The 24,244-nt window shown below is 41.1% G+C and overlaps 1 protein-coding gene and 1 long non-coding RNA gene across 4 annotated transcripts in view; one reads left to right on the top strand and one right to left on the bottom strand.

The window, feature by feature from the left end:
- Positions 1–24,244, bottom strand: part of MKLN1 (muskelin 1) — a 347,617-nt gene that overhangs the window by 176,900 nt on the left and 146,473 nt on the right. The gene's annotated exons all lie outside the window — the stretch shown is intronic.
- Positions 1–24,244, top strand: part of LOC129401706 (uncharacterized) — a 67,031-nt gene that overhangs the window by 21,980 nt on the left and 20,807 nt on the right. The window contains exon 2 of the long non-coding RNA XR_008628419.1: positions 17,655–17,720. This is a non-coding gene — a long non-coding RNA (uncharacterized LOC129401706). The remainder of the gene's footprint in view (positions 1–17,654; positions 17,721–24,244) is intronic.

The raw sequence follows: 24,244 nt of genomic DNA, 5'->3' as shown, positions 1-24,244 counted from the left end.
CTGAAATAGTTGTTCCAATTCCCATTTTTTATGAGTAGTCTATGTTCATTTATACCTTTGCCCAAAATTGAATTTTATCTGACTTGCAGGCATCAAATGATGGTAAAAATGGTACCACTTCATAGTTGACACTTTTCTTTTTTTGTTTTGGGCCACACTTGACAGGGCTCAGAGCTTACTCCTGGCTCTGCATTTAGGGATCACTCCTGATGGGCTCAGGGGACCACAACGGGTGTCAGAGGTTGAACTCAGGCTAACGGTGTGCAAGGCAAACACCCTACCCATTGTACTATCACTCCAGCCTTATGGTTTTCACTTTCTAAGCCTAATGAAATGGAGTAGTTTCTTTCCAAATCCTTTTGCCAATTTTACTTTATGAAATATTTGCTCATATTCTTTGTATATTTTTCTGTTCATTTGTTTGCTCATAAGCCTGTAAGATTTCTACATGATAATTTTTTCTGTTAGACTGAATAATTCTTCTTCTGTTTGATTTTCCTTTTGGCTTAGCTAAGGTATTTTCTTGTTGTCATGTTTGATTGTTACCATATAATTTTTAATCATTTTAATAAAATAATTTATCAATATCTTCTTTGGTTTGGGGGATTTGTCTGTTTTTTTAAAATATTAATTCTCTTGCAAGAAGGATATCTTTAAACAATTGTCACATTAATGTTACAAGGAATCTTGAATTCTGCAAATTAAAGTTTTACAGTGTAAAGAGGAAACTTAAAAAGGCAGGTCATTAATATAAGGGTGGGCATAGAGATCTCCAGCTCCTGTTGTCCCCAGCTGACCAGCTAGCCTAAAAATGGTATGTGTTCCAGGGACAGGAACTCTGCCCCTCTGTTAGTCTCCTATATATCAAGCATGCACAAGAGCAGCCTCGTCAGAGAAAGGAATAATCAGACAACCTTGGCACCAGACAGCTTGGATTTTGGTGCGAACTGTTTACCAGAGTTGTCTAGGAAACTCATACAAGCTGCCCAGCACCTAGATTTCTGGTCTTGTGAGGTATTACATAAGAGAAAGGAAGCCAGGATTCATATGAGAAGCTGAACTCACGAACAGTTCCTCCGGCCAGGAGAATTCCCTTCCTTGCTGATCCTCCCCAACCTGATTTGAGTTACCTTAATGTCCAAGTAACACAATGTGTACCTCGATTAGTGAAAACAAGCTTGCACTTTGCATCCCATTGAATTAAGTCAGTCAGTAGAGAGATTAACATTTTTTGGTAATTAACCCTTTTCTCACTATCAACTCTTTTCAAACCTACAAAGAGCAATGAATGTGCATAAGCTCTTCACCTGACTTCACCACTTGTCAACATTTTATCAAATTTGCTAACTCTTACTTGCAAGTATACATTTTGGTCCACAGAAGTGTTTGCAAGTAACTTGACTATTTCATGACAATTCACCCAAAACAATTGTCCACATGCCTCCTAAGAATAAAGACATTTTCCATAACTATTTTCATACCATTTCCAGAACTAGAAAAATAAACAGTGAGTCAATATCTTTAATTTCTTGTTCAGGTTTCTCCAATTGTCCCAGATACCTTTCAAATCACCCGTTTGTGGTTTGAGCCACTTAATTTTATTACATATCTCTAGTTTAATGTTCAAAGGTAGACATTTTGCAATGTCAGGCATAATGCGAGGGTCATGGTAGAAGGTACTGTGGGCACCCAGTCGTTAAAGATTTCCTAAGTGTCCCATAATACAGAGCAACCACCCACCTCAAAGAGTTATCTGGTCCAAAGTGGTATTTATTGGCAAGGTTGAAATACCTTTTTAGTTGATCTGTAAACATCTCCCAAAAACTAAGGAAAAAAAAGTAAAATAAACTCTACCCCTTGGTGAGAGTTGCTGCAAGGTCACGTTCCAAGAGGAATGGATACAAAAAGGAAACACCTATTGCAAATCAATCTATCAATGTGATACTGTGTACCACTTTATTGCATCACGTCAAACATTAAATTATGTCATATTGTCCCACTCTGTGTGTTATGAAGTCTTAATACTTGATTAAATGGTACCCTAAAGTGTGTAAGCACTCTATTTCCAAAGGAGAGCTCCATCTCTCATCTAGGTAGGATGATACTCCTGCACACTATGTCTTTCCTGTTCAGAATTGTATTGGTTTCCTAGGACTGTCATAATCAAGGACCCACAAATGGCTTTAAGCTATAGTTATAGAGGTTCTAAGTATTACAATCAATATGTCTTCTGTGTGAAATGAGTCAGAGGGAGAAGGACAGACATAGAATAATTGGACTCATTTGGGGGATATAAAATAAAAACATAGTGTAAGACTAATATCCAAGGACAGTACAAATAAGAACCAGGAGGAGTGGTCCACAGTTGGAAGTTTGCCACAAGTGGTGGTGGAGAGAGGACAGCTAGAATAGAGAAGAGACCACTGTGACAAAGATAGTTGTAAATGATAACTCTGGACAAGAACTAAGTGCTCAAAGGAGGTAAAGGGAGAAACATGATAACCTTTCAGTACCTGTACTGCAAACCATAATGCCCAAAAGGAAAAAGAGAGGGGACATTGGTGGTAGGAAATGTATAGTAGTGTAGGGACAAGCGATGAAACATTGTATAACTGAAACCCAATCATGAACAACTTTATAACTGTGTATCTCACAGTAATTCAATTAAAAAAATTTCTAAATCAAGAAAAATACAAACAATCCCATTTGCAAACAATAAAAAGTAATAGAAATAAAATTAAATTAATGTGTCAGCAAAGACTCACTTTGAAACAATAGGAACAAATCCTCTCATGCCTTTTCCAGATCCTAGTTGGCCCAGATATTACATTCCTTGGTTTGGAGCTACAGTACTTGAATCCTGCCCTTCACATGGTGTTCTTGCTGTGTCTGTCTTCCTCAACAGTCTTCTTATAAAGACAGTAATCATATTGGAGTAGTGTCTTATCTGATCCAGTATGACTTCTTTTCATCATTTATATCTGCAATAGCCTTACTACCAAATAAGGTCACTTTCTGAGGTTCTGAGGATAAGTACTTCAACAGACCTTGTTTGGAAAGAATTAAAATCATAGTTCCCATCTATGTTTCATTCACTCAAAGTTTTTATCATCCAGTGACTAAATCAGTTATTCTTCAGAGGAGGGGGGTTATACAGTAGTATTTTCCTTAAAGATTTTCATTTCCAGCATTTAAAAGCTAGCATTCATCTATAAAAGTCTTGTTTTTCTCTTTATCCCTAATGCTTTCTCCTTGCCTTCATATCACTTTTGAAATTATTTTAACTAAGTAGTATTTTTTTCTTTGTATGCAATTGTCATTTTGATACAACCACACAAACACAATTTGGGACATCAAATTATCTCCTGTTAGTCTTGTAAGAGGCTGTAAGTTCAACTCTTAATGGAAAAAAAAATGCCCAACATATTTAAACTATTAAATTTTTAAAAAATGTTTTTTCTCTTTAAAATATAACCTACTCCCTACTCCTACTCCACAAGGCCAATTTCTACTGTCAGAGAGATAGGTGACAGCTGGGGATTTTCTGCTAAGGAAGCTGATGTGATTATTGCCAGGGGAAAACATCACTGTATCACTGTCACTGTCATCCCATTGTTCATCGATTTACTCGAGTGGGCACCAATAACGTCTCCATTCGTCCCAGCCCATAGATTTTAGCAGCCTCTCCAAAACAGTGCCATATTGGAGGCTCTTTCTGGATCAGGGGAATGAGACCCGTTATTGTTACTGTTTTTGGTATATTGAATACGCCACAGGGAGCTTGCCAGGCTCTGCCATGCTGGTGGTATACTCTTGGTAGCTTGCCAGGCTCTCCAAGAGGGACAAAGAATGTATATAAGGGAATGCAAGCAAATATGTTAAAACCAAACACATGTGTAAGAAAGCTGATCTGATTATTCTCAGGGAAAAACATTGTCACTCTTAAAATACAGTCATCTCGTGTCATTTATTGAGTATTCTTTCTATATATAATTTTAATAACTCTATACCTAAGTAATCTAATATATATTGCAAATAAGAAATTTGAAGCCTAGAGTGAGACACTAAGAAGAGTACACATTTTGTAAACTAATGGCTTGAGTTCTGATTTTGTATGCGATTTGGAGCCTCCTAGGGCCTAGTTTATTTATGTCATGTGATACACCAACCCAGAGTGTATATTTATTAGTTCTATATCCTAATAATAACAAACATGTCTTTCAGGTCATGCTGGGTAAGTGACACTGTCCATTTATAAATTCATCTTTTAAAGATTCAGCATTAGGGACAGGAATATGGCTTAATGGTAGAGCACATGTGTGAGGCCCCATGTTGATCCCTGGCACCACACCACACACACACACACACACACACACACACACGCATGCACGCATGCACGCATGCACGCACTTCAGGCTTCCCCCCTGAAAACTGCTTTCATTCATCCCATAAATAATATGGAGCACTCCCAAGTCCTGTACCCCACACATTGTATTTAGGTACTTGGGATATTTTGAAACTGAAACAAATATTCCTGCCCTTGCTTACGTTTAGTTGGGAGAAATAGGTACAAAAGAAATTTTCAAACTTTAGAAGAGGGTGAATGCTCATGAGAAAAGTAAATGCTGCAGGGATTTCCAGGAGAGAACTGTCATTTAAAAAAGAGGTTTCATTCTTTAAAAGGTGCTAGTTAAACAAAGACTTGAAGGAGGTGAGGACACTGGTCACGTGGCCCTCTAGGAGAACAACAAATACAGAAGCCCTTGGACAGGAGTGCATTTGGCCTGTGGGGGGCACATGATAACATGTGGCTGGAGAACAATGAATGAGAGGAAGTGTTTTATTGACCTAGCAAACACTCGACCAGCCTTAACTCATAGCACTATTTTAAAACACTTAAATACATATCAACCAGTAATCTTGACAACAATATGACCTGCTTAGTGCTTTTCTCTCTTCCAGTTAAAAGAAAATGAGACTCAGGTAGGTTAAAGAATTGCCTCCAGAACTACTTTCGGTACCCAGAGGCTTCTTGCAGAAATGCCTCTAGACTATGAACTAAGCTGCGGCCCCATGCCGCCCGGGGAGTGGAAAGGTTTTCTCTCTCGGCCTTTCCTTTCGCTGGCGGCATGGCTACCGCCATCTTCTAGAGCCCATGAAACAGAGGTACGAGCTTGCAGTGATGTGACTTCTGGCAGAAATTTCCCTGGACTTAGTTACTAAAATCCCAGAGATCCGAAACCTCGAATGCTCTTCATTCTCAGCAATGGAAAACAAATTATCAAATGATGCCTTTTCGGCAGGTCTGGTTGTTGGGGGGAAATTCCAAATAATAATAGTGAGTTTCCTGTTGAAATATCGAATGTAATCAAAGTAAAGAGAGAGTAAAGTGAAAATCATCAGCCACACCGGTGGGGGGCTGGGAGGGTGGGAGGTATATTGGGGTTCTTGGTGGTGGAACATGTACACTGAAGGGATGGGTGTTTGATCATTGTATGACTGAGACTTAAACCTGAAAGCTTTGTAACTTTTCTCATGGTGATTCAATAAATAATTAATAAATTTTTAAAAAAATAATTGCTTCCAAATGGTGAAACTATCAAAAGATAGAGCTGGTATTTGAACTTAGGGTGTCTGTCTCTAAAGAGTTTGCTTTTGTTTGCTTGTTTGTTTGCTTGGGGTCCACATAAAGCAGTGCTCAGCGTTTACTCCTGGCTTCGTGCTCAGGGCTCACTCCTGGCACTTCTCAGGGGAACAATGAGTGCCCAATACCTGAACTATCACTCTAGCCCAAAAGTTTCTTATAAGCCCCAAAGCTTCTTATAAGCCTAGAAAGATAGCTTGTACTGCTGCCTAGTAGCAAGGGGATACGGTTTCATAACTGGGAATGACTAGCTCTCCACGATATTAGGAGTTAGTTTTTTATTCTTCATGATATAGGATTTGGGTAGAAAGTGATATGTTTGAAATTTCCCAAGTACTTACTTGATCTATGTCCTATTCTTGGAATTTTAACATACTTATGCTAGATCCTAAATAATTTAAATTTATGTTATAATAATTTCCTGGTATGTGTCTATTTGCACATTCTTTGCTTCTATCTGATCTCAGTGCCGTAGCTATAAGGTCGCTGAAACTGATTTTTATCTTACTCGCTCATGTTCAAAGACTTCAATAACTTCTCACTACCGTAATGTCAGAAGTTCCTTCTGAAACTAAGCTTCATTCAAGGTCCTCTACAAACCACCACTACCTGCATTTCCAACTTTCATCTATTTTTCTTTCCTCTATTTAAATTACACTCAGAGAGTCTCTTGCCCGCACACCTGGCTGTCTTCCCCAGGGCCCCTCGGAGGGGATGGGCTCCAGCTTCCCTCCCCGCCCCGAGCAGAGCTCCCGGCGGCCGAAGACCAACGGAACCTAGCCACAGCCATGCTCTTCTGGACGTGCTTGATTTTCTTTCCACATATATTCCACTTTCCTGACACCAACCACATTCCTTCTATTAACCTACACAACAGAATTACTTGTAGGTTCGCATGACATCCTACAGAGAAGATGGTAACATTTTAACACAACTAGCACAATCGGTCTTTGGCCTCAGTGCCTAAACAGGCATCTGTGACAGATCCTGTATATGCAGGACTTGGGGGCAAGGGAGTAGGGTGGAGAGCTGGCCGATGTGGACAGTATGCAAGCTATGCAAGCTTTGTTCCACTCTCTATAACAAAACCTCGGCCCCGTCACACTCCAAGACTGGGTGTGCAGCTGAAATCAGGCACATTACAGATGTCTGTGGGTGCATCAAGATCCCAAGATGGACAGTTGTCACCATTCCATGAAATATCAGAATGCCTTGCTGCACCTTTTAGTACCTCTGAGGAATTTCAAACGATTTCAAATTATGTATCAATTTATTTCTCCATCGCAAACAAAATTATTCCGTCTAGCAGGCATCTACACAAAGGAAAAAAACAAACAAAAATCACCAAAAACAAAGCAAAAAAAGACTTATGCTGACGTTACAGCTTGTCAAGGAAGCTCTGCCTAATGGCCCATGCTTGATGGTGAGCAGCCAAATCAGTTAGGTCCTTTGAAAGAATCAAATATGAAAGACAGAGATGGAGTCAGCAGTTAACAGTAGGCAGAAACAAAAAGATCCACAGAGAGATGAAAAAGAGCTGAAGTCTTGTGGCAACAGCAACCAAGAGGCAATAGAAGCTGTGAGACACGAAGAATAGAAAGTACTTAGGAGCGAGGGCAGTGGAAGCAGAATCACTGTAATAGCAGATAATTAGAGTACAAAGGAACAGATATTTGCTGCCGGAGAGCCCACAAGGAAATCCAGCTGCTATTGTATGCTGAATCACCTTCCCCTGCCCACTAGTCATTACTTACACCGAGATTGAGGCCATCAGAGTCTCTGTTCTGGAAATTCAATTTCTGCCTCTTAGTATCTGTGTAAGTGAAGATCATGGCCGGAAACCCTCAGCTGAGATTTTGAAAAACTTTGATGAAGACATGACTTACAAGGATGTAGTCAGGGTTGTGGAAACTTTAGGGAATTTTGAGGTGACCGAGAGTAGTGAGACTAGCAAGAACAGACTAGCCTGGGGTTGAAAAGACAAGGGAAAGAAACGGTGTTACAGAACGGCAGAAAGAGTTGGAGGGGCCAGACTGGTAGGAAAGTGGGTAAGGCACTTGCCTTGCATGCAGCTGACCTGGACTCGATCCCTGACATCCCGTTTAGTCCCCGGAGCCCCACCAGGAGTAATCCTTGAGCACAGCGTCAGGACTAAGTCTTTAGCACTGCTGGGTGTGACCCCTCACATACCAAAAAGAAAAAACAAAAGAGCTAGAGCTGAGAAGAAGCATAACTACTGCCAGAATTATGATGGCTAAGGTGATATAAGAGGGGAAAAAATGCTTCATTCCCCCCCACCTCCCCCCACTCTCTGGTTGCCTCTGATGCTCCCCATTGACAAAATCCAACACCAAGGCAGAGGGCAGGGTTCCCTGACAATATCACTTCTGGGGAACAACCTTATGGAGCACATGGCAGAAACAGAAGTAAAAGGAGCTCTTAGGGGCTGATTAGTGAGTCTTCAAAAAGAAAAAAAAATCTTTCCGTGTGAATCCTCAGAAGACAAGGCTAACACACAACATGAAAAGAAATTCTTTAGTTCAGAATCCTGATAGGAGAAGCTCGTGCTATTTTCACTTGGCTTGACCCTAACGGTAACCACATGAACCCTAATAAAAGAGGAATAGGGGGAGTTCGAGGAAGAAGAGAAGAACCAATGAACCATAGGATCAGAAATGAGGGAAGTCACAAGTCAGGGAAGGCGGGAGGCAGCCGAAGCTTGAGGGACAGCCTCTGTCTCAGAATCTTGGGAGGAGCCTGGCCCTGCCAAAATCTTGACTTTGGATTTCTGGCCTCTGGAGTTGTGAGAAAATGCAATCCTGTTGATTTAAGCCACCCAGTTTGTGCTAATTTGTTACAGCAGTCACCGGAAAGCAGGGCCAAATGAAGTCTCACACAAAATCTCACCATGAACGTGATGCCATCCACCATGATCTGAGCAGTTTGGCTGGAATCTCTTTTGCCAACCTTCAACCTTCCCCTTGGCACTTGGTTTCAGGTCACCCATATGATTCAAATTATATGCTCCCAAGTATTTTTGCAGAGAATATTTTTTTATTCCAACTAGCGTCTATGTCTTCTTGAGAGCCTTCTTTCGTATGTCTTCACATGCCATGAAAAGTCTAGCACTGTATTTTGAACAGAGTGGACATTCTGTAATTGGTAAATGAGGAAGAAAGCTTCCATTTGTCCGTCCGTAAATGGAAAATAACAATTTCACAGACCTGCCTTTCAGAGATAATAATGACAGTGTTTCCGGGAAACAATTTCTGTACCTGTAACAGAATGATATATCTGAAACACCCAGGCCTGCTGGAGCAATTCATCCGAAGAAAAAAATCCAACATTATATTTTGTTTTAGCAGGTCTTCCAGTCCTTGTGGAGCTGAAACAGATTCGCAGTTCACCCCAGGGAGGGAAAAGGCAGGGGAATAATTAAGGAAAAAATTATGAAAGTTTGAGTGTTGGTGTTTTCTCAGAAATTTTGATTCATTCAATAAACATTTATCAAAGGATTTATGTTCAAGTCCTGCCTGTAAATACTGCGGAAACACAAGCAAACACAGAATAAGGCACGATCCCAACTAAAGAATTGTCACACAATAATGATAGATTTTTATTATACTAAACAGAATGCAGTGTGTCCAGAAAGAAGGGAATGATTAAGTCTATTGATGGGAGTTTGACACACACCCCGCCTCCCCCACCCCCACCCCGCCAAAATGGGGGCACATTTAAATTGATCCTCTAGGATTTCGTCAGGCAAAGGCTAAATCAAAAGAATTTTGGAGACCAAGAGAAAAAACTTGGCTTGAGTGGTTGCCAAGCAAACCACACCCTCAACTGAGCCCTATTGTATCCACAAAGACCTATTTTTATTCTTTATCCTTCCACAGAGGAAGAGAATGCTCCCTTTTCATTTACATCAGGTATTTTATATGTCCAAGAACAGAGATTTTTCAGAAGAGAAAAGAGGTTGACTCCTGGATTGCCCACCAAGGACACATCAAAGTAACCATTCAACAACAAGTTCATAAAGACTCTCCCTTTCCCCAGCTTCTCTCTGCTGCAAACCCAGGCAGGCTTTCCTGTGGGAGGGCCCGGGGGTCCAGCGACTTCACTAGGTAATAGAGAGGGGGGATGACGGCACTCCCTGGTCTCACTGCCCCCAAAGGGGGGCCTCTTCCATGTGGCCAAGGCCCCTTGAATAAGAATGGCTGAAGTTCTTTTTCCTCCCAAGGGCTGACCTTCAGCTCATTCCTTGGGGAACAGCTCTCTGTAGGGCCCCGCCCAGCCTGTCTCCGGAGCCAAGCCTTCCTCTGAGACCAGGGCTGGGCTGCTCGGGAGTGGGAGGAGAATACTCGAAGGAGAGCCCCCACGAGAGAGGGGAAGAGGGGCCGAAGCCCACCCCAGGGGCCCAGGTCTGGCCTTGCCCACCCTCTGCCTTCCTCTGGAAAGACGAGGAAACTGGCCCGATTCCAGTCTCAAACTGCGGGTCACTTGTCCTTGTTTTCTCAAGAAGCCTCTACCTTCCAGCCCTTGCCAGGAAGCCAGCGGCATTCTCATGAAGCAGTAATAACAAGGACAGAGCGTTCCAGCCTGCTGGAGCCTGCTGGCTGGTCACTCTTTCCACTGCCTTTTGTTTTCATGCATCATTCCCTCACTTGCTTCTCAGATTCCTCAGGGCTTTGAAAACAGCCACAAACACTCCACGCTGCGACACCACCCAGCAGGCTGGCAGACAGCGCTGACGAGTCCCCTGCCCTAAGCAATGAAGTGGAGGCAATTCCCAGCCATACACCTACTATGGGGTCCAGAAAGTGACACCCCAGACCCCCAGTTAGCCTGGCAAGCTGAGATGTAAGAGTCACACCACCCAGGGACTAATAAAACACATACCCCTGTTTGATTCAAAATGCATCCATAAGATAGGTTGGGCTAGGGGTACTTTTCTAACTTTTTACCTTTTTTACCTTTTTACCTTTTTAACTCAAGGATCAGAACACAGCCAACACAGACCCCAAGAAAAGCACTAGCACACTGTTCCTACTTATTGTACATTAAGATAGTAGATCTGGCAGAGAGATAGCACAGTTGGTTGAGTGCTTGCGTTGCATGTGGAACCCCATACTTTGGGGGACCAAGTCAAACCAGGAGTGATCCTTAAGTGCAGAGTGAGGAGCAATCCCTGAATATTGCAAAGGGTGGCTCCCAAACATAATATGTATAATAATGTGGACACAAATACACAAGCAGAGGCCCTCAATGATATTTGTGATTATCAGTCTCCAATGACTTCTTTTAAACTACATTCCAGTACACACTTTTGAGAACCTGAAAATAGGGCATAGGTGTATATCAAGTGTTCTTTCAGGAGAAAGAACTTCTATGTCACTGAAGAGTGTAAGAATTAGTTCGGCTACTGTGGGAAGCAATCCAGTGAGCAATCCAATAAAGTTGAGTATGTGTATATTCTATTTCTGAGTACTTTCTGTCTCACATATATTCCCTGGAAGAAATCTCACAAAAAGTATATAAAGATGTGAATTACACCATGATTTGGAGCAAAAACTAGATATAAAAAAGCATCCTACAGAATAGATGTAGGATATTTTTATAATGGGACTATATCATGACACTAGATAGTGTAATATTGCTATGATCCAAAGAATGGACTAGATCTACAGACATTATATGGATTAGTATCTGATATGATATTGAAAACACTAGCTTCTAAAAATATGTGTGTTTTATATACATGTCTAAACGCGTATGTTCTCACCATTTTCAAAAGATTGCCTCTGGAGAGAGATGATATGCAAGGGCTGCCTTTCATAACTAAAGCATTTTATTTACCTTAAACAATATGCTAAGTTGTTATAATTATTCAATCTGGAGATTGTTATCTATGTGCCACCAGTGGCTAAGGATCACCCATAGCAGAAGGATCTTAGGAGATGTCTTAAGATTTTCAAATACCAAAAATAAAAGTTGGTAGGATTGAATCTTCCTGACGACACTTCTGAACTCTCTCAATTCAGTATGTGCTTTGAGAGTTTTTTCACTAAAGATGGAGTTGTTGCCTCAACTCATATATACCCTTACCTGAGCATGCTTGTGACCTTGATTTGTGATTATCCTTGATAGAGTCAGACACTGGAATGAATTCGGGGATTGTTTTACTATTAACGCTATTCCCAGAGGTTCTCAAACCTGGCTGAAACTCTGAATCACATGATAAAAGTTTTTATGTAGATTTCCATGTCTCAGACTCTGAAACTATGATACAATAGTTGTAAGGTAGCCCCCAGAATCAATCTTCCCTTCCTTCCTTCCTTCCTTCCTTCCTTCCTTCCTTCCTTCCTTCCTTCCTTCCTTCCTTCCTTCCTTCCTTCCTTCCTTCCTTCCTTCCTTCCTTCCTTCTTTCTTTCTTTCTTTCTTTCTTTCTTTCTTTCTTTCTTTCTTTCTTTCTTTCTTTCTTTCTTTCTTTCTTTCTTTCTTTCTTTCTTTCTTTCTTTCTTTCTTTCTTTCTTTCTTTCTTTCTCTCTCTATATCTTTTAGTTCTGGGGCCACATGCAGTGGTGCTCAGGCTCACTCATGGCTTTGTGTGCAGGGATCACTCCTGGTGGTGCTCAGGGTATCATAGGTGGTGCTGATCAACCATGTTTGTAAAATCATGATAATTAACAACCATTATACTCTATGTTTTCAAAGAAGTGGAATAGGGAGAGAGATGGAAGGAAAAGAGATTCTTAACAGTAAAAAGGAAGAAGAAAGTGAAAAGACAGGAACAGAATGAGTTTCCAAATCCTTCCTAGTTAATTTTTTCCTCAGACTTCTCCAACTTGAAATGTCTCTCCACCCCCTGAACTTTGTTAGAGTTCTAATTATCTGTAATGTTCATTTACAATTCGGTTCTTTCCATCCATTGCTCTGATGGGGTATTATTTACTCAAAAGGTTTATGTCTTTTCTGAATTAGCCTGTAAACTTCTTCAGGACAAGAATCATATCATCTTTATCTTTGCTTTCCACCGTATGATGTCTAACATGATGCCTTGCATGGAATAAGCAGTATATAATCATGATTAGAAATGTAAGATAAAACAAGTTCATAGCACTATCTGTAGCACTGTTGTTCATCGATTTGCTCAAGCGGGCACCAGTAATGTTTCCATTGTGGGACTTGTTGTAACTGTTTTTGGCATATCGAATATACCACGGGTAGCTTGCCAGGCCAGGCTCTGCTGTGCGGGCGGGATACTCTCGGTAGCTTATCAGACTCCCCAAAAGGGACAGAGGAATGGAACCTGGGTCAGTCTCATACAAGGCAAGTGCCCTACTCGCTGTGCTATTGCTCCAGCCCAAACAAGTTCATAAATGTGATAATATAATATCAATATACAAAAATCTCTTTAATCATGTGTGTGGTTTTGGGAATTGAACTAAGGGCCTCATATATGCAAAACATGTGCCCTGCCTCTGAGCTACACCCTGGCCCACTTGTGTTTCTGTACTTTTAAAATGAACAGTCTAAAAATTAAATTCAGTGTAATACTTGTCCAAATCCTAGCTGCTTGTTTGTGTTTGCAGAAATAGACAAACGGATCTGACAATTCAGATGAAAAAAGATCCTAAAATAGCCAAAACATTTAAAGAGGAAAAACAAAGTTGAAAGAAGCACACTTCCCTATTTCAAAACCTATAACCAAATGACAATAATCAAGACATCAGGCAAAAGGAAACCCACATAAATCAATGGAATGTAATTCAGTATCCAGAAACAAACCCTCATATTTATGATTAATTGATTCTTTTTGGTAAGAATGCCAAGACAATTCAATAGGGAAAGAAAAAGAATTTTTATTTGTTTATTGTTTTTAATGAATGGCACTGAAGTCACTGGGAATCCATATGCAAAGGTAAGAGTTGATCTATACTTACACCATACAAATACATTAATTGAAAATGGATTATAACCCTTAATGTAAGAGTTAAAAATCAAAAGCTAGATAAAAACGTGGGAGTAAATTTTTATAATTTTAAAATCTGGCACTGGTTTCTTAGGTAACTCATCCAAAACAGAAGTGAAAAAGAAAAGAAAAATAAATTGACTTCAAAATTAAAAACTTTTGGGCTTCACAGGACACCATTAAAAAAGTAAAATTCCTGCCAAGGTTTCCACTACAGATTCAGGAAAAAAGTGTCCTCACACTTTCTGTTAGATCTTGCCTCCCAGATTGAAAGGGGGAGAATAAGAAAAAAATAAGAAATGTGTGTAACTCAAATACTTTGTAAGCAGTAAGATTTTGTTTTGCTCCAAAGAAGAACTTAAAAATAATTGAGTTTACAAAAGTGAAACAAACTTTGAAAGTAAATTAAAGAATAAAAATTTATAGATTTGGAAAAAAACTTTGAAAATAATGTATTTGACAAGGAACTTGTATCCAGAATTACAGAAACCCCATTACAGCTCAATAATAAAAAGACAAATAACCAAGATAAAACTTGGGCAAAAGAATGGAACAAATAGTCCTCCAAAAATATATACAAATTACTGATATGTACAAGAAGAAATTGTCAACATCATTAGTCAGTGGGGAAATGCAAGTCAACAATACAGTGAGATGCCTCTTCACACCCAGATTGGCGATAATAAAAATAGACAATGACAAATGCTGTTAAGGATATCGGAAAATTGAAACATTCAGATGTTGCTGGTGGACATGTAAAAAAGATGCACTTTGGAAAATAGTTTGACAGTTCTTCAAATGCTAAACATGGAGTAATCAAATGATTCAAGAATTCTCTTCCTATGCATACCCAAGAAATAAATACATACCACACAAAAACTTCTATATCATAATTCATAGAAACATTTATAATGGCTAAAATATGGAGGCAACTTATGCTCATGAAATGTTGAATGGATTAACAAAATGTTACAATGGAATATTTCAACCATAAAAATGAATAAAGTGCTAAAACATGCTACAATATGAATGAATCTTGAAATCATTGTTCTAGGTGAAAGAGGCTATTCACAAAAGATCATCTATTGTAGATAAACTTTTCAAAGAGCTCATTATATTCAAATGGGGGCTTTAGAGTGAGCCTTAGTCCAGAATGACTAGTGTCCTTGTAGGAGGACATTTGGATGCACAGAGAAATATCAGGGTTCTGATACACAGTAAAATTGTGTGTGGGCAGAGCAAGGAATCTAGGTACCAGCCAAGGAAAAAGGCCTGAGAAGAAACCAGACCTTGGACTTCTGGTCTCCAGCACTATGAGAAAATGAATGTCTATGTGTAAGGAAGCCGGCCCATGGTATTTTGTTATGGTGGCTATAGAAAACCAATATACAGGTTCTTCTGAATACATAACAGTGAAGTGAATGAAGGAAAGACCTGCCTGTGTTTTTAATTGTTGCATTGTTTAGAGTGGCATCTTCTGATCACTTCTAAAATCAACTGTGAGAAATGTGACACCTTTCCAGCAGATAAAGTTCCATGTAGTAGCTACCATGCTACTAGATAGTAGCCCTGAAAAGTTCTGGGTTTTGGACATACCTTCAGGGTCACCAAGCTGAGAGAAGATAAATACTTAGAAAATCTCTCCAAATCTGTGATGTTTTCATAATTTGGTAAAGATAGTCCGGATGTCCTTAAACCCAGGAAAAATATTAGTTTAAATAATAGTTGATTAATAAAATCTTTTAATAACATGGGGAAACTGACTAATACTAAAGTGAAAAATTCAGCGTGCTATTAATGGGACCTTCCGGGAGACCTGGAAAGGAAATAACACTTGCCAAGAGCCAATTCTGTGCCTAGTACAGAGAGAAGAGCTTTGTTAATTTCATCCCCAGGACAACACTGATAGCTTCCATTATTCTCCCATTTCACATGAAAGAAAAAGGTGACTCAGAGAAGTGAAGAAACTAGCCCAACATTTTACAGCCTGTGAGTGCTAAATACTGTTTGACGTCAAAAACCACACCCTTCCCACTGCATAAGAAATCTTGGCATGCACCAAGACAGCCCTCGGGGATTGAGGCAATACTCTCAGTCTCCGTTTATACTTCACCTGAACCCACTGACCTAGCTACCTAGCAACAGGCAAGGGAGGCAAAGAATCACCAAAGAATACAAGCAAAGAATTACCAAGAAGCAAGGTGATCCTTAAACGAGGGCAAAATTGCCAAGAAATTTCTTTTCTTTAGCTTTCTCGGAAACCTCAGGGCAAATGACCTTCTCTGCCCTTCTCGTCCCAACTCAATTTCCAGCTTCTCCAGTGGTGAAATCACTCCTTAAAACCGTAAGTCAGGTATTCCCCAAGCATTCCATATGTCATGCTTCCCCGAGGTCAAGCCCCCAGTGGGCATTAAGAAGATAATATGTAGATAGGGCATTTGCCTTGCATGTGGCTGACCCACATTCAATTCTGGCACAATTCTGGGCACCGCCAGGAGTGGTCCTTGAGCACCAAGCCAGGTGTAAGTTCTGAGCACTGCTGGGTATATCCCCAAAGCCATAAATAAAAATAAATAAATAAATAAACAATTAAATATGCATTGTATTAACTTGTACCCAAGGTACATGGAGTAAAAATAGTTATAACGGATAATGAATCAGTTTAACAACAATATATGAAAACCAGAAGTAGTGAACTGGCGACAAATGGAAAGTAATATTAAAATGCCAGGTATAGGGATTTGACCTTTTAAACAGACAAGCTGAACGTGTTGTTTAGCTGTGACCCCTGAAGGACAATCCACTGGCTGACCAAACCCCAGTAATGAGGGGAGCCAATAACTCCCCAGATGCCAAGTGAGCAGGCAGCATCTCCAGGAGCTCACACCGCTGCTGCTCTCTTCTCGTCTTCCTAACGAAAGCTCTGGAAGTGCAAGGGCACCCCATAGGCCACTGAACACATTCCCAATCATCCTCCAGGGAAATCTGATGCTGAAAAATGGACCTTTTCCAAAATAGTGGTTTAGGCCAGATGAGAAATTACAGAGAAGACAATCTTTCATGGAAAATACCCTCCCTCTAAATCCCCAATGTCTTCATTAGGGAGCTGAAAGCAGGCACACCAGCTGGTCTCAACTGCTTTGAAGCCCTGTGGAATGGTGGAAAGAGCAATGCTGTAGGGCTGGCAAGAAGAGACTAGCCTTTTAGTTCATCTGTCCCGCCAAACTTTAGCTGTGTGACCTTGGATAAAGTACTTAACTTCTCTGGGCCTCATGTTTCACATTCACTAAATAAGATTTGATGAGACCCATAGTGCCATCTGATTTTGAAATTTTCTTTGATCTTTGGGTCAGAATCTTATATTGAAAGAAAATGAAGTCTGATATATTGTGGTTTTCAGACATGTACTATTATTCTCATGATTATTTCTCCAACATTTTCAAAATTCTTTTTTTTTTTTTTGGTTTTTGGGTCACACCCGGTGATGCACAGGGGTTACTCCTGGCTCTTCACTCAGGAATTACCCCTGGCGGTGCTCAGGGGACCATATGGGATGCTGGGATTAGAACCCAGGTCGGCCGAGTGCAAGGCAAACGCCCTACCCGCTGTGCTATCGCTCCAGCCCCCATTTTCAATATTCTTCATTGACTCCTCTTCTTCCCCAAGATTAAAGCTAAATTTTTTTAGCATGGCATTCAAGATCCCTTTCAATTAGTCTAGGCCTATCTATCCAGCCACTTCCCCTCATTCCCACCAATCACGTATGCCCTCCTCTACAAAACCTGACCTCTTTGTATTCCCCCATCATACTCTCGCTGCAATGCCTATTATTTATGGAGCATGTACTCTTTGTTGAACACTCACATTGGTATGCCTTTGCAAACTGTTCACTTTCCTTGTCAGTCTTGTATAAATTAGAGCTCACTGCTTATAACAAGGTATGAGATATAATAAATGAATAAAGCAAGCCATTATTTCTCAGTCATGAAGCAGTTGATTGTGCAAGGAGCCTCCACCCATGGTCTTTCTATTTTACAGTTTTGTCATCTAGCTTCAGAGTCCTTTGCTTCCAGAGCTAATGAAGTGGGAAAGAAGGAAGAAAAGGTATGTATGCTTCTTAACCTGGCCCCCAAATGATGCACATTACTTCTGCTCAAGACCCATTGGAAAACTGGTTATTTGGCTATACCTAGGCGCATATAGATTTAAACTGGCTGGCCCACTTCACAGAGAAGTCTCATACTGTAGTATGACTACTGAAGTCCCAATGGTCAGCCAACTTGGCCTTCCTGGACTTGCCCACTAAGCCCAGCCTTATTCACCCTTCTCATCTCAGTCTCAGTCCACCTGCTCTGTGAAGTCTTCCGTGCCCTATTAATTTAGACCCTCACCTTCCTATGCCTCAGAGCACTTTGCAGAGTTTTCCATTATGACCATTACAGTGTTTGGTTGTTGTGGAAGTCACATGGTGCCAGGAATGAGCCCAGAGCCTTGCACATGTGAAGCACGTGCTCTATACATTGAACCTCCTTCCCTGCCCCTCTGACCACTGGGATGAGTGAGGGGTCTGCATGTTGGTCTGCTAAATGGGACTGTGTCACCTAAAGGTGGGAAGTTATTTCTTTTTGTTTCTCGAGGGGACAGAAAAATAGTGCTTGCCTTACATATGGCTGACCTGGGTTTAATCCCCGGTCCTCCATGCGATCACCAGCAATGATCCCTGAGCACAGAGCCTGAAGTAAGCCCAGAGTACTGCCAGGTACTGCACCGACCCCCTCCCCCACCCCAAACACACACCAAAGAAATTGTCTGTTTATTTTTGTACTTGGAAAGTTTTGTGTGATGCCTAATAGTTACACAATATTATTTAATGAATTGATGAATATTATCAGCAAGTGAAATGATTTCCTCAGGATGAATAATTTCCCTAAGAGGCTAATTTTTAAAAAGGAAAGAAATATCTCAACTTAAAAAAAAATCTATCACTCATTCAGGTTTATTCAAAATGACAAAAAGGCTTTTCATATGAATGTTGAAAGTGTGATTATATATTACATTATTATATATTTAGAATTTGTCTTTCTCATAAATTTCATGAGGAAAGGACCTTATATGTATTCTTCTTTTCTCTGATTCCAGCACCCATCAGACTGTGAGACACATACAAGGTACTCAAATAGTACTTTTGATGGAATGAACAGTCAGAGAAACTACTAAATACATGAGTGAATATTACATTCTTACACCTATAAACCATATAATAAATGTGTGACTTGGATGACAAAGGAAAATGTGGATGGGGCAGTGAAAAAACCTACCACTAAAGCTAGAAAACAGAACAGGGGCACAGTAGGACCTTATTGTCATTACGTTGTACCATTCATGTCATTATCCTCCTTATATAAGAAGACTTGAGCAAACAGTACAGGGGGAGCTAAAATCTCAGGGAGAGCCTTACTCTGTAAGTAAATGAGAACAAATGGATGTCTCTGAAATGGCTGCACTATGAAATGGCTTTTGTAAATTGGTTAATGAGAGATGCAGGAAGTAAGAGCGCAGATAATTAGACAGTCATGACAACTGTGAAAAATACATCAATTGAGAAAAGATAAAAACCATGTTTTTCATAGTCTCTGAAGAGGTATGGAGACAGTTCTTTAAGTGTTTATGACACATTTTCTCTCCTCATAGGTCTCATGAGACCAAGTTGGGTTTACGTAATAGGGTTTACTATTATGTATAGCTTCCAGTGGATTATTTGCCTGACTACCGCACCATATTCGAGGAGGTTCAAATATGGTGTGAACCATGGGAACACCTACAAGGGCAACTAGAGGCCTCCCAAAAAGCTCCATCCCTCTTGGAGAGGCCGGCAAGCTACAGAGAGTATCCCGCCTGCACTGAAGAGCTTGGCAAGTTACCCATGGTGTATTCAAAACGCCAAAAACACTAACAACAATAGGCTTCATTCCCCTGACACTGAACGAGCCCCAAATATGGCAGCATTAAGAAGGATGAGCAAGGAGAGGCTGATGAAATCTCAGGGACGAACTAGACTGCCAGAACAAAGAAGGACTAAAATGATTGTCTGTACTTTTAACGCATGTACACTGGCATCCATTGAGGACCTGATAGTGCAAGTGCAGAAGATCAAGTACAACATCATTGGTCTGACCGAGATGAGAAGGCATCAATCACATCACACCATTTTCGACACTGGAGAAGAACTGTTCCTTGGAACATGCAACAATAGAGGTGTCAGTGGTGTCGGTGTCCTTGTCAACACAAACTTGGCTGTGAACATTGATTCATCCAAATGCCTAACAACCCAAATCGGATGATTACACTTGAATAGATGTGGTTCACTGCCAGCAGTTTCTATCTTTGTCATCTATACATCAAATCCAACTACGATGAAGAAGAAATTGAGAAATTATACTTGGAGCTAGAGAAGTTCTATAAAGAAGACCACACCTTCTACAAGATCATTGTCGATGATTTCAATGCCAAGATAGGACCAGAAGGTGGCCCAAAGAACTCCACATCAGGACCCATGGCCTAGAATGGAATGAACAGGGTGGGAGACTGTCTGAGTTATCATGTTGACCAAGACCATCCATGGTAACTCACAGTTCCAGAAGGCAGAATCTAAACATTGGACATGGAAGTCTCCCAGTGGACAGTTCCATCATATTCAATTGTTTAGCTTTACTGATGTTGCTGTTGTTCCAAAATTCCAAATGGGATCGGATCACCATCTCCTTCGTGCAAAATTCTACCTCACAGAGTGGGGAGAAAGGACTGCAAAGTTTAAGTTTAAGAAGAGAACTCCCAGAATGACCACCAACTGGGAGCTCTTTGGCACTATTGCAGCAACATGTGAACATGCCTTCATTGACAACATCGACAGGGCAGTACATCAAGATCCTTGTGAGCTGTATTATGGATTCACCAGCAAGTTCTCACCATTCTACAAGGAAGTGATCATCGTAGAGAGGGGTTCGGCAGGGTGATACCATTTTACTGAAAATCTTCAGTGCCATCTTCAAAAATGTCATGTGACAACTGGAATGGGAAGGAGTGGGAGTGAAGATAGACGGTCAGCAACTACACCACCTTCGCTTCGCTGATGATATCATCCTAATAACACCAAACATTAGCCAAGCAGCACAATGGTGGCCGACTTCTACCGCGAGTGTGGAAAGGTCGGACTGCAGCTGAATCTCACCAAGACAATGTTCATGAAAAACGAACTAGTCCTTGATGTTCCATTTGCTCTCAGCAGAACGAACATCTTCAAATGCAGCAGCTATGTGTACCTGGGTCGAGAAGACAATATGAGGAACAACTTGGCACCAGAACTGCACAGGAGGAAGAGATCAGCGTGGAACGCCTTCAAGAGCATCAAAGAAGTTGTTAATAGGACTAAGGACCTCCAGCCCCGGGTACATATTTTTGACTCCACCGTTCTTCCTCATACATCCTCATCCTCAGAGACCTGGGCCCTACGAAAACAGGATGAGAATGCTATTTGGGTATCCCAAAGAGGGTATCTCAAAAGAGGGTATCTCAAAAGAGCTATGCTTGGAATATCACATTTCACTCAAGTGAGAGAAGGAATCTGGAGTCTGACCTATATGGACCATCAAGAATCAGGGACACTGTTTCGTTTGCCAAGGTGTCGAATATCAGATGGGCCAGACACATAATGTGATTTAGAGACGACCACTGGACTAAAGCTGTTACCGACTGGATTCCATGGGACATCAAAAGATTGCGTGGCCACCCACCTACGAGATGGTCAGACTTCTCTGTCAAAACCCTGAATGAACAGTTTGAGGCTATTCCTGTTCCTGGAGCGAGCAGATACCACTGGGCTACACTAGCACGCGACAGGGATGAATGGAGACATTACTGGCACCTGCTCGAGCAAATCGAAGATCAACGGGATGACAAGTGATACAAGTGATACAAGTGATGATGGGGAACTGTAATCAAAAGGCAAAGTGCAAGAGTATGGGCAGATTCCAAACAGAACCTCTCTAGGATCTTGGTCCAGGTATCTTGAAATATTATAAAATCGAAATATAAACAAGTATATTCCCAGTGAATACTGGTTTATGCTAATGGTGAGGGATGACTTCTTCTAGGACTGACCCAGATGTGATGCTAGTGCTAGGCATTAAGTAAACTGAAAACAGAACCGTATATTTTGCTTGCTGTCCCGACACATGGAAGTAGATCTAGAAGCTACCCTAAGGAACTTGCTGTCTTCCCTTGTGGCAGAAAATGGCTGTGAATTGGGCACGCAACTTGACTTATCTTTCTAACTTCTCTTTAACTTGGCCAGAGCCATTTGATGTAAGGTTTGATCAATAGAAAATGACTTGGAGTGGTGAGTGCCATCTCTAGGGCTAGCCAGTTAAAATACTTCCTGTGTCAAGGATGTGATTCAAGTGGAAGAGCGCACACGCACTGTGTGTGAAGCTCTGAGTTCCATCACCCTCACCACGTGCTCCCCTCTGCCCCCAGAACCACCAGGTGGCACCCTAGTGGCCCCTGAGCACTGATTGAAAAGCACTTCCTGTACTTTTTTAACTGTTGGCTGAATGGAGAGATTTCTGAGGAACTATGGAGAGAGAACCACAAGTTGGGAGAAGCATGTGTCCCTGGATGACTTTAGAGGAGATTTATCACCTCATACCTTTACCAACTCATATCGGAATATGGTCAGAATAATATTTTAATTGGATCAAACCATTTTTAAAAAATAATTTTACCACAGTATCACACTATACATTCTACATTCCAACCATGGTACTTCTCCACACCTTCTTTTTTGCTTGCTTGTTTGCTGGATTTTTTTTTTTGAAGGGGAGTGGGTGGGAGAGGGCACACTCAGTGTGTGTGCTTACTCTTAGCTCTGTGCTCAGGGATCACTCCTGGTGGTTCTTGAGGGACCATATGCGGTGCCAGGGACCAAACCCCTGTTGTCCAAGTGCAAGACAAATGCTGTACCCATGGTACTGTCTCTCCTGTCTTCTTGAGAGAGAGAGAGAGAGAGAGAGAGAGAGAGAGAGAGAGAGAGAGAGAGAGAGAGAGAGAGAGGGAGGGAGGGAGGGAGGGAGGGAGGGAGGGAGAGAGCGCTAGGCTGGGGACTACTTTGCATCATGAAGGAGGTTAGTGTTTAGCTCCCTGAGCAGGGGGTAGACTCTAAGCACTGCTGGGTATGTCCCCACCCTCAAGATCTATTTCTGTCCCAATGTCTGCGGGTCACAGACATGTTTGTGGTGTGCAGAAAGTCATGCTTTTCTGGCGTCAGGGATCATAACAGCAGGGCTGGTTTTTGCACTCAGCGGTAGAGGTGGCTGGGGGGCGCTCAGGCCCCTTAGAGGCCAGGCAGGCATTTTGCCATTAAGCTGCACGCCACCATTGAGATGCCGAAGCCATTTATATTAACAGTGGGCATGTCTTGACTCATAGAACTGTATTTCCTAACTTTCCTCCTGGTTGCCAGAAGGAAGAGACACGAGGACGAATCTCTGGATTTTGTCCCTAGGATAGATCTTTACAGAGGATGAATAGAAAAGAAGGTAACCCAAACCACACAACAGTGGGTTCTGGAGTTAATTTTAAAGTTTTGAAAATCCCCACAGGACTAAAATCAGTCTCGCCTCCACTTATCTAACTAATCCCCTCTGGATATTTTCATACTTTTGGGAGAGAAGTAAATAAATATTTCTAAACGTTACTCATATGAACCCCCAACACAACCTTTTTTTGTTTGATATGCGTAGGGTCTAGTCAGATAATCCCATATTAAATCTGCTTTGCTTTTGCTTTTGTTTTTCTTGCTAAACATGGTGATTAAGAAGGAAAAATTAATTGGCGGGTAATTCTGTGCTGGAAGGTTAACATTTTAAATGACTATACAAGGTTTGGTTGGGCACAGCACTAATGGACTATTGTGAAGCAGCTAAGCAATGTGGCAAGAATGAGGTCTTTGGGTGCTCGCCTGAAGATGCTATTGGGAAACTTTTGTTTACTTACCAGACTTTGAAAATTAAATCCTTTTTAAAGTAGCCTCTGGGTCTTAAGGACAATAAATAAGGACATGTTGATTGAAAACATTTTAAAAACAACTTGTTACAGCCTTTAAAATAACAAGGGATAAATTCGGCTTAAGCAGAATATTCCAAATTCATTTGGCCTTCCCAATAGAAAAGTTAAGTCTAAAAGCCCAATTGTATGGGCTGTCTGTCTGAAGATGTTCCACCATAAGAAGTTTAACAAGAAACTGAGACACAAGCTCTAGAAAATGCTAAATCACTTCTGACTGTTAGTTGTAAATCTGAGCCCATTCATGAGCAGCGGACAGTTGATCTCCCTGTCTCCCCTATTACCTTCCCAATTAACTTGGAGCTAATTAGGGCCCAGGAGGAGGCAGAGCCAAGAGATTTAGGGAAATGTCTCTTCTCTTGCCTTAAATCACTGCTGAGATACAAGTGGCTAACTTGTGACAGTAATTTTTCCTTTGGGAAATAAAATTCTAAAGCCCTATTTTACCAGGGGGCACAAGCTAAGGTATGATAATCCTCTAACTTTCTCGTTCTACCACAAACTCTTTT

Source organism: Sorex araneus, chromosome 1, assembly GCF_027595985.1.
Source record: "Sorex araneus isolate mSorAra2 chromosome 1, mSorAra2.pri, whole genome shotgun sequence".
NCBI classification, from domain to species: domain Eukaryota; kingdom Metazoa; phylum Chordata; class Mammalia; order Eulipotyphla; family Soricidae; genus Sorex; species Sorex araneus.
The sequence above is the reverse complement of the archived record's forward strand: the minus strand, read 5'-3'. Positions and strand labels throughout refer to the sequence as shown.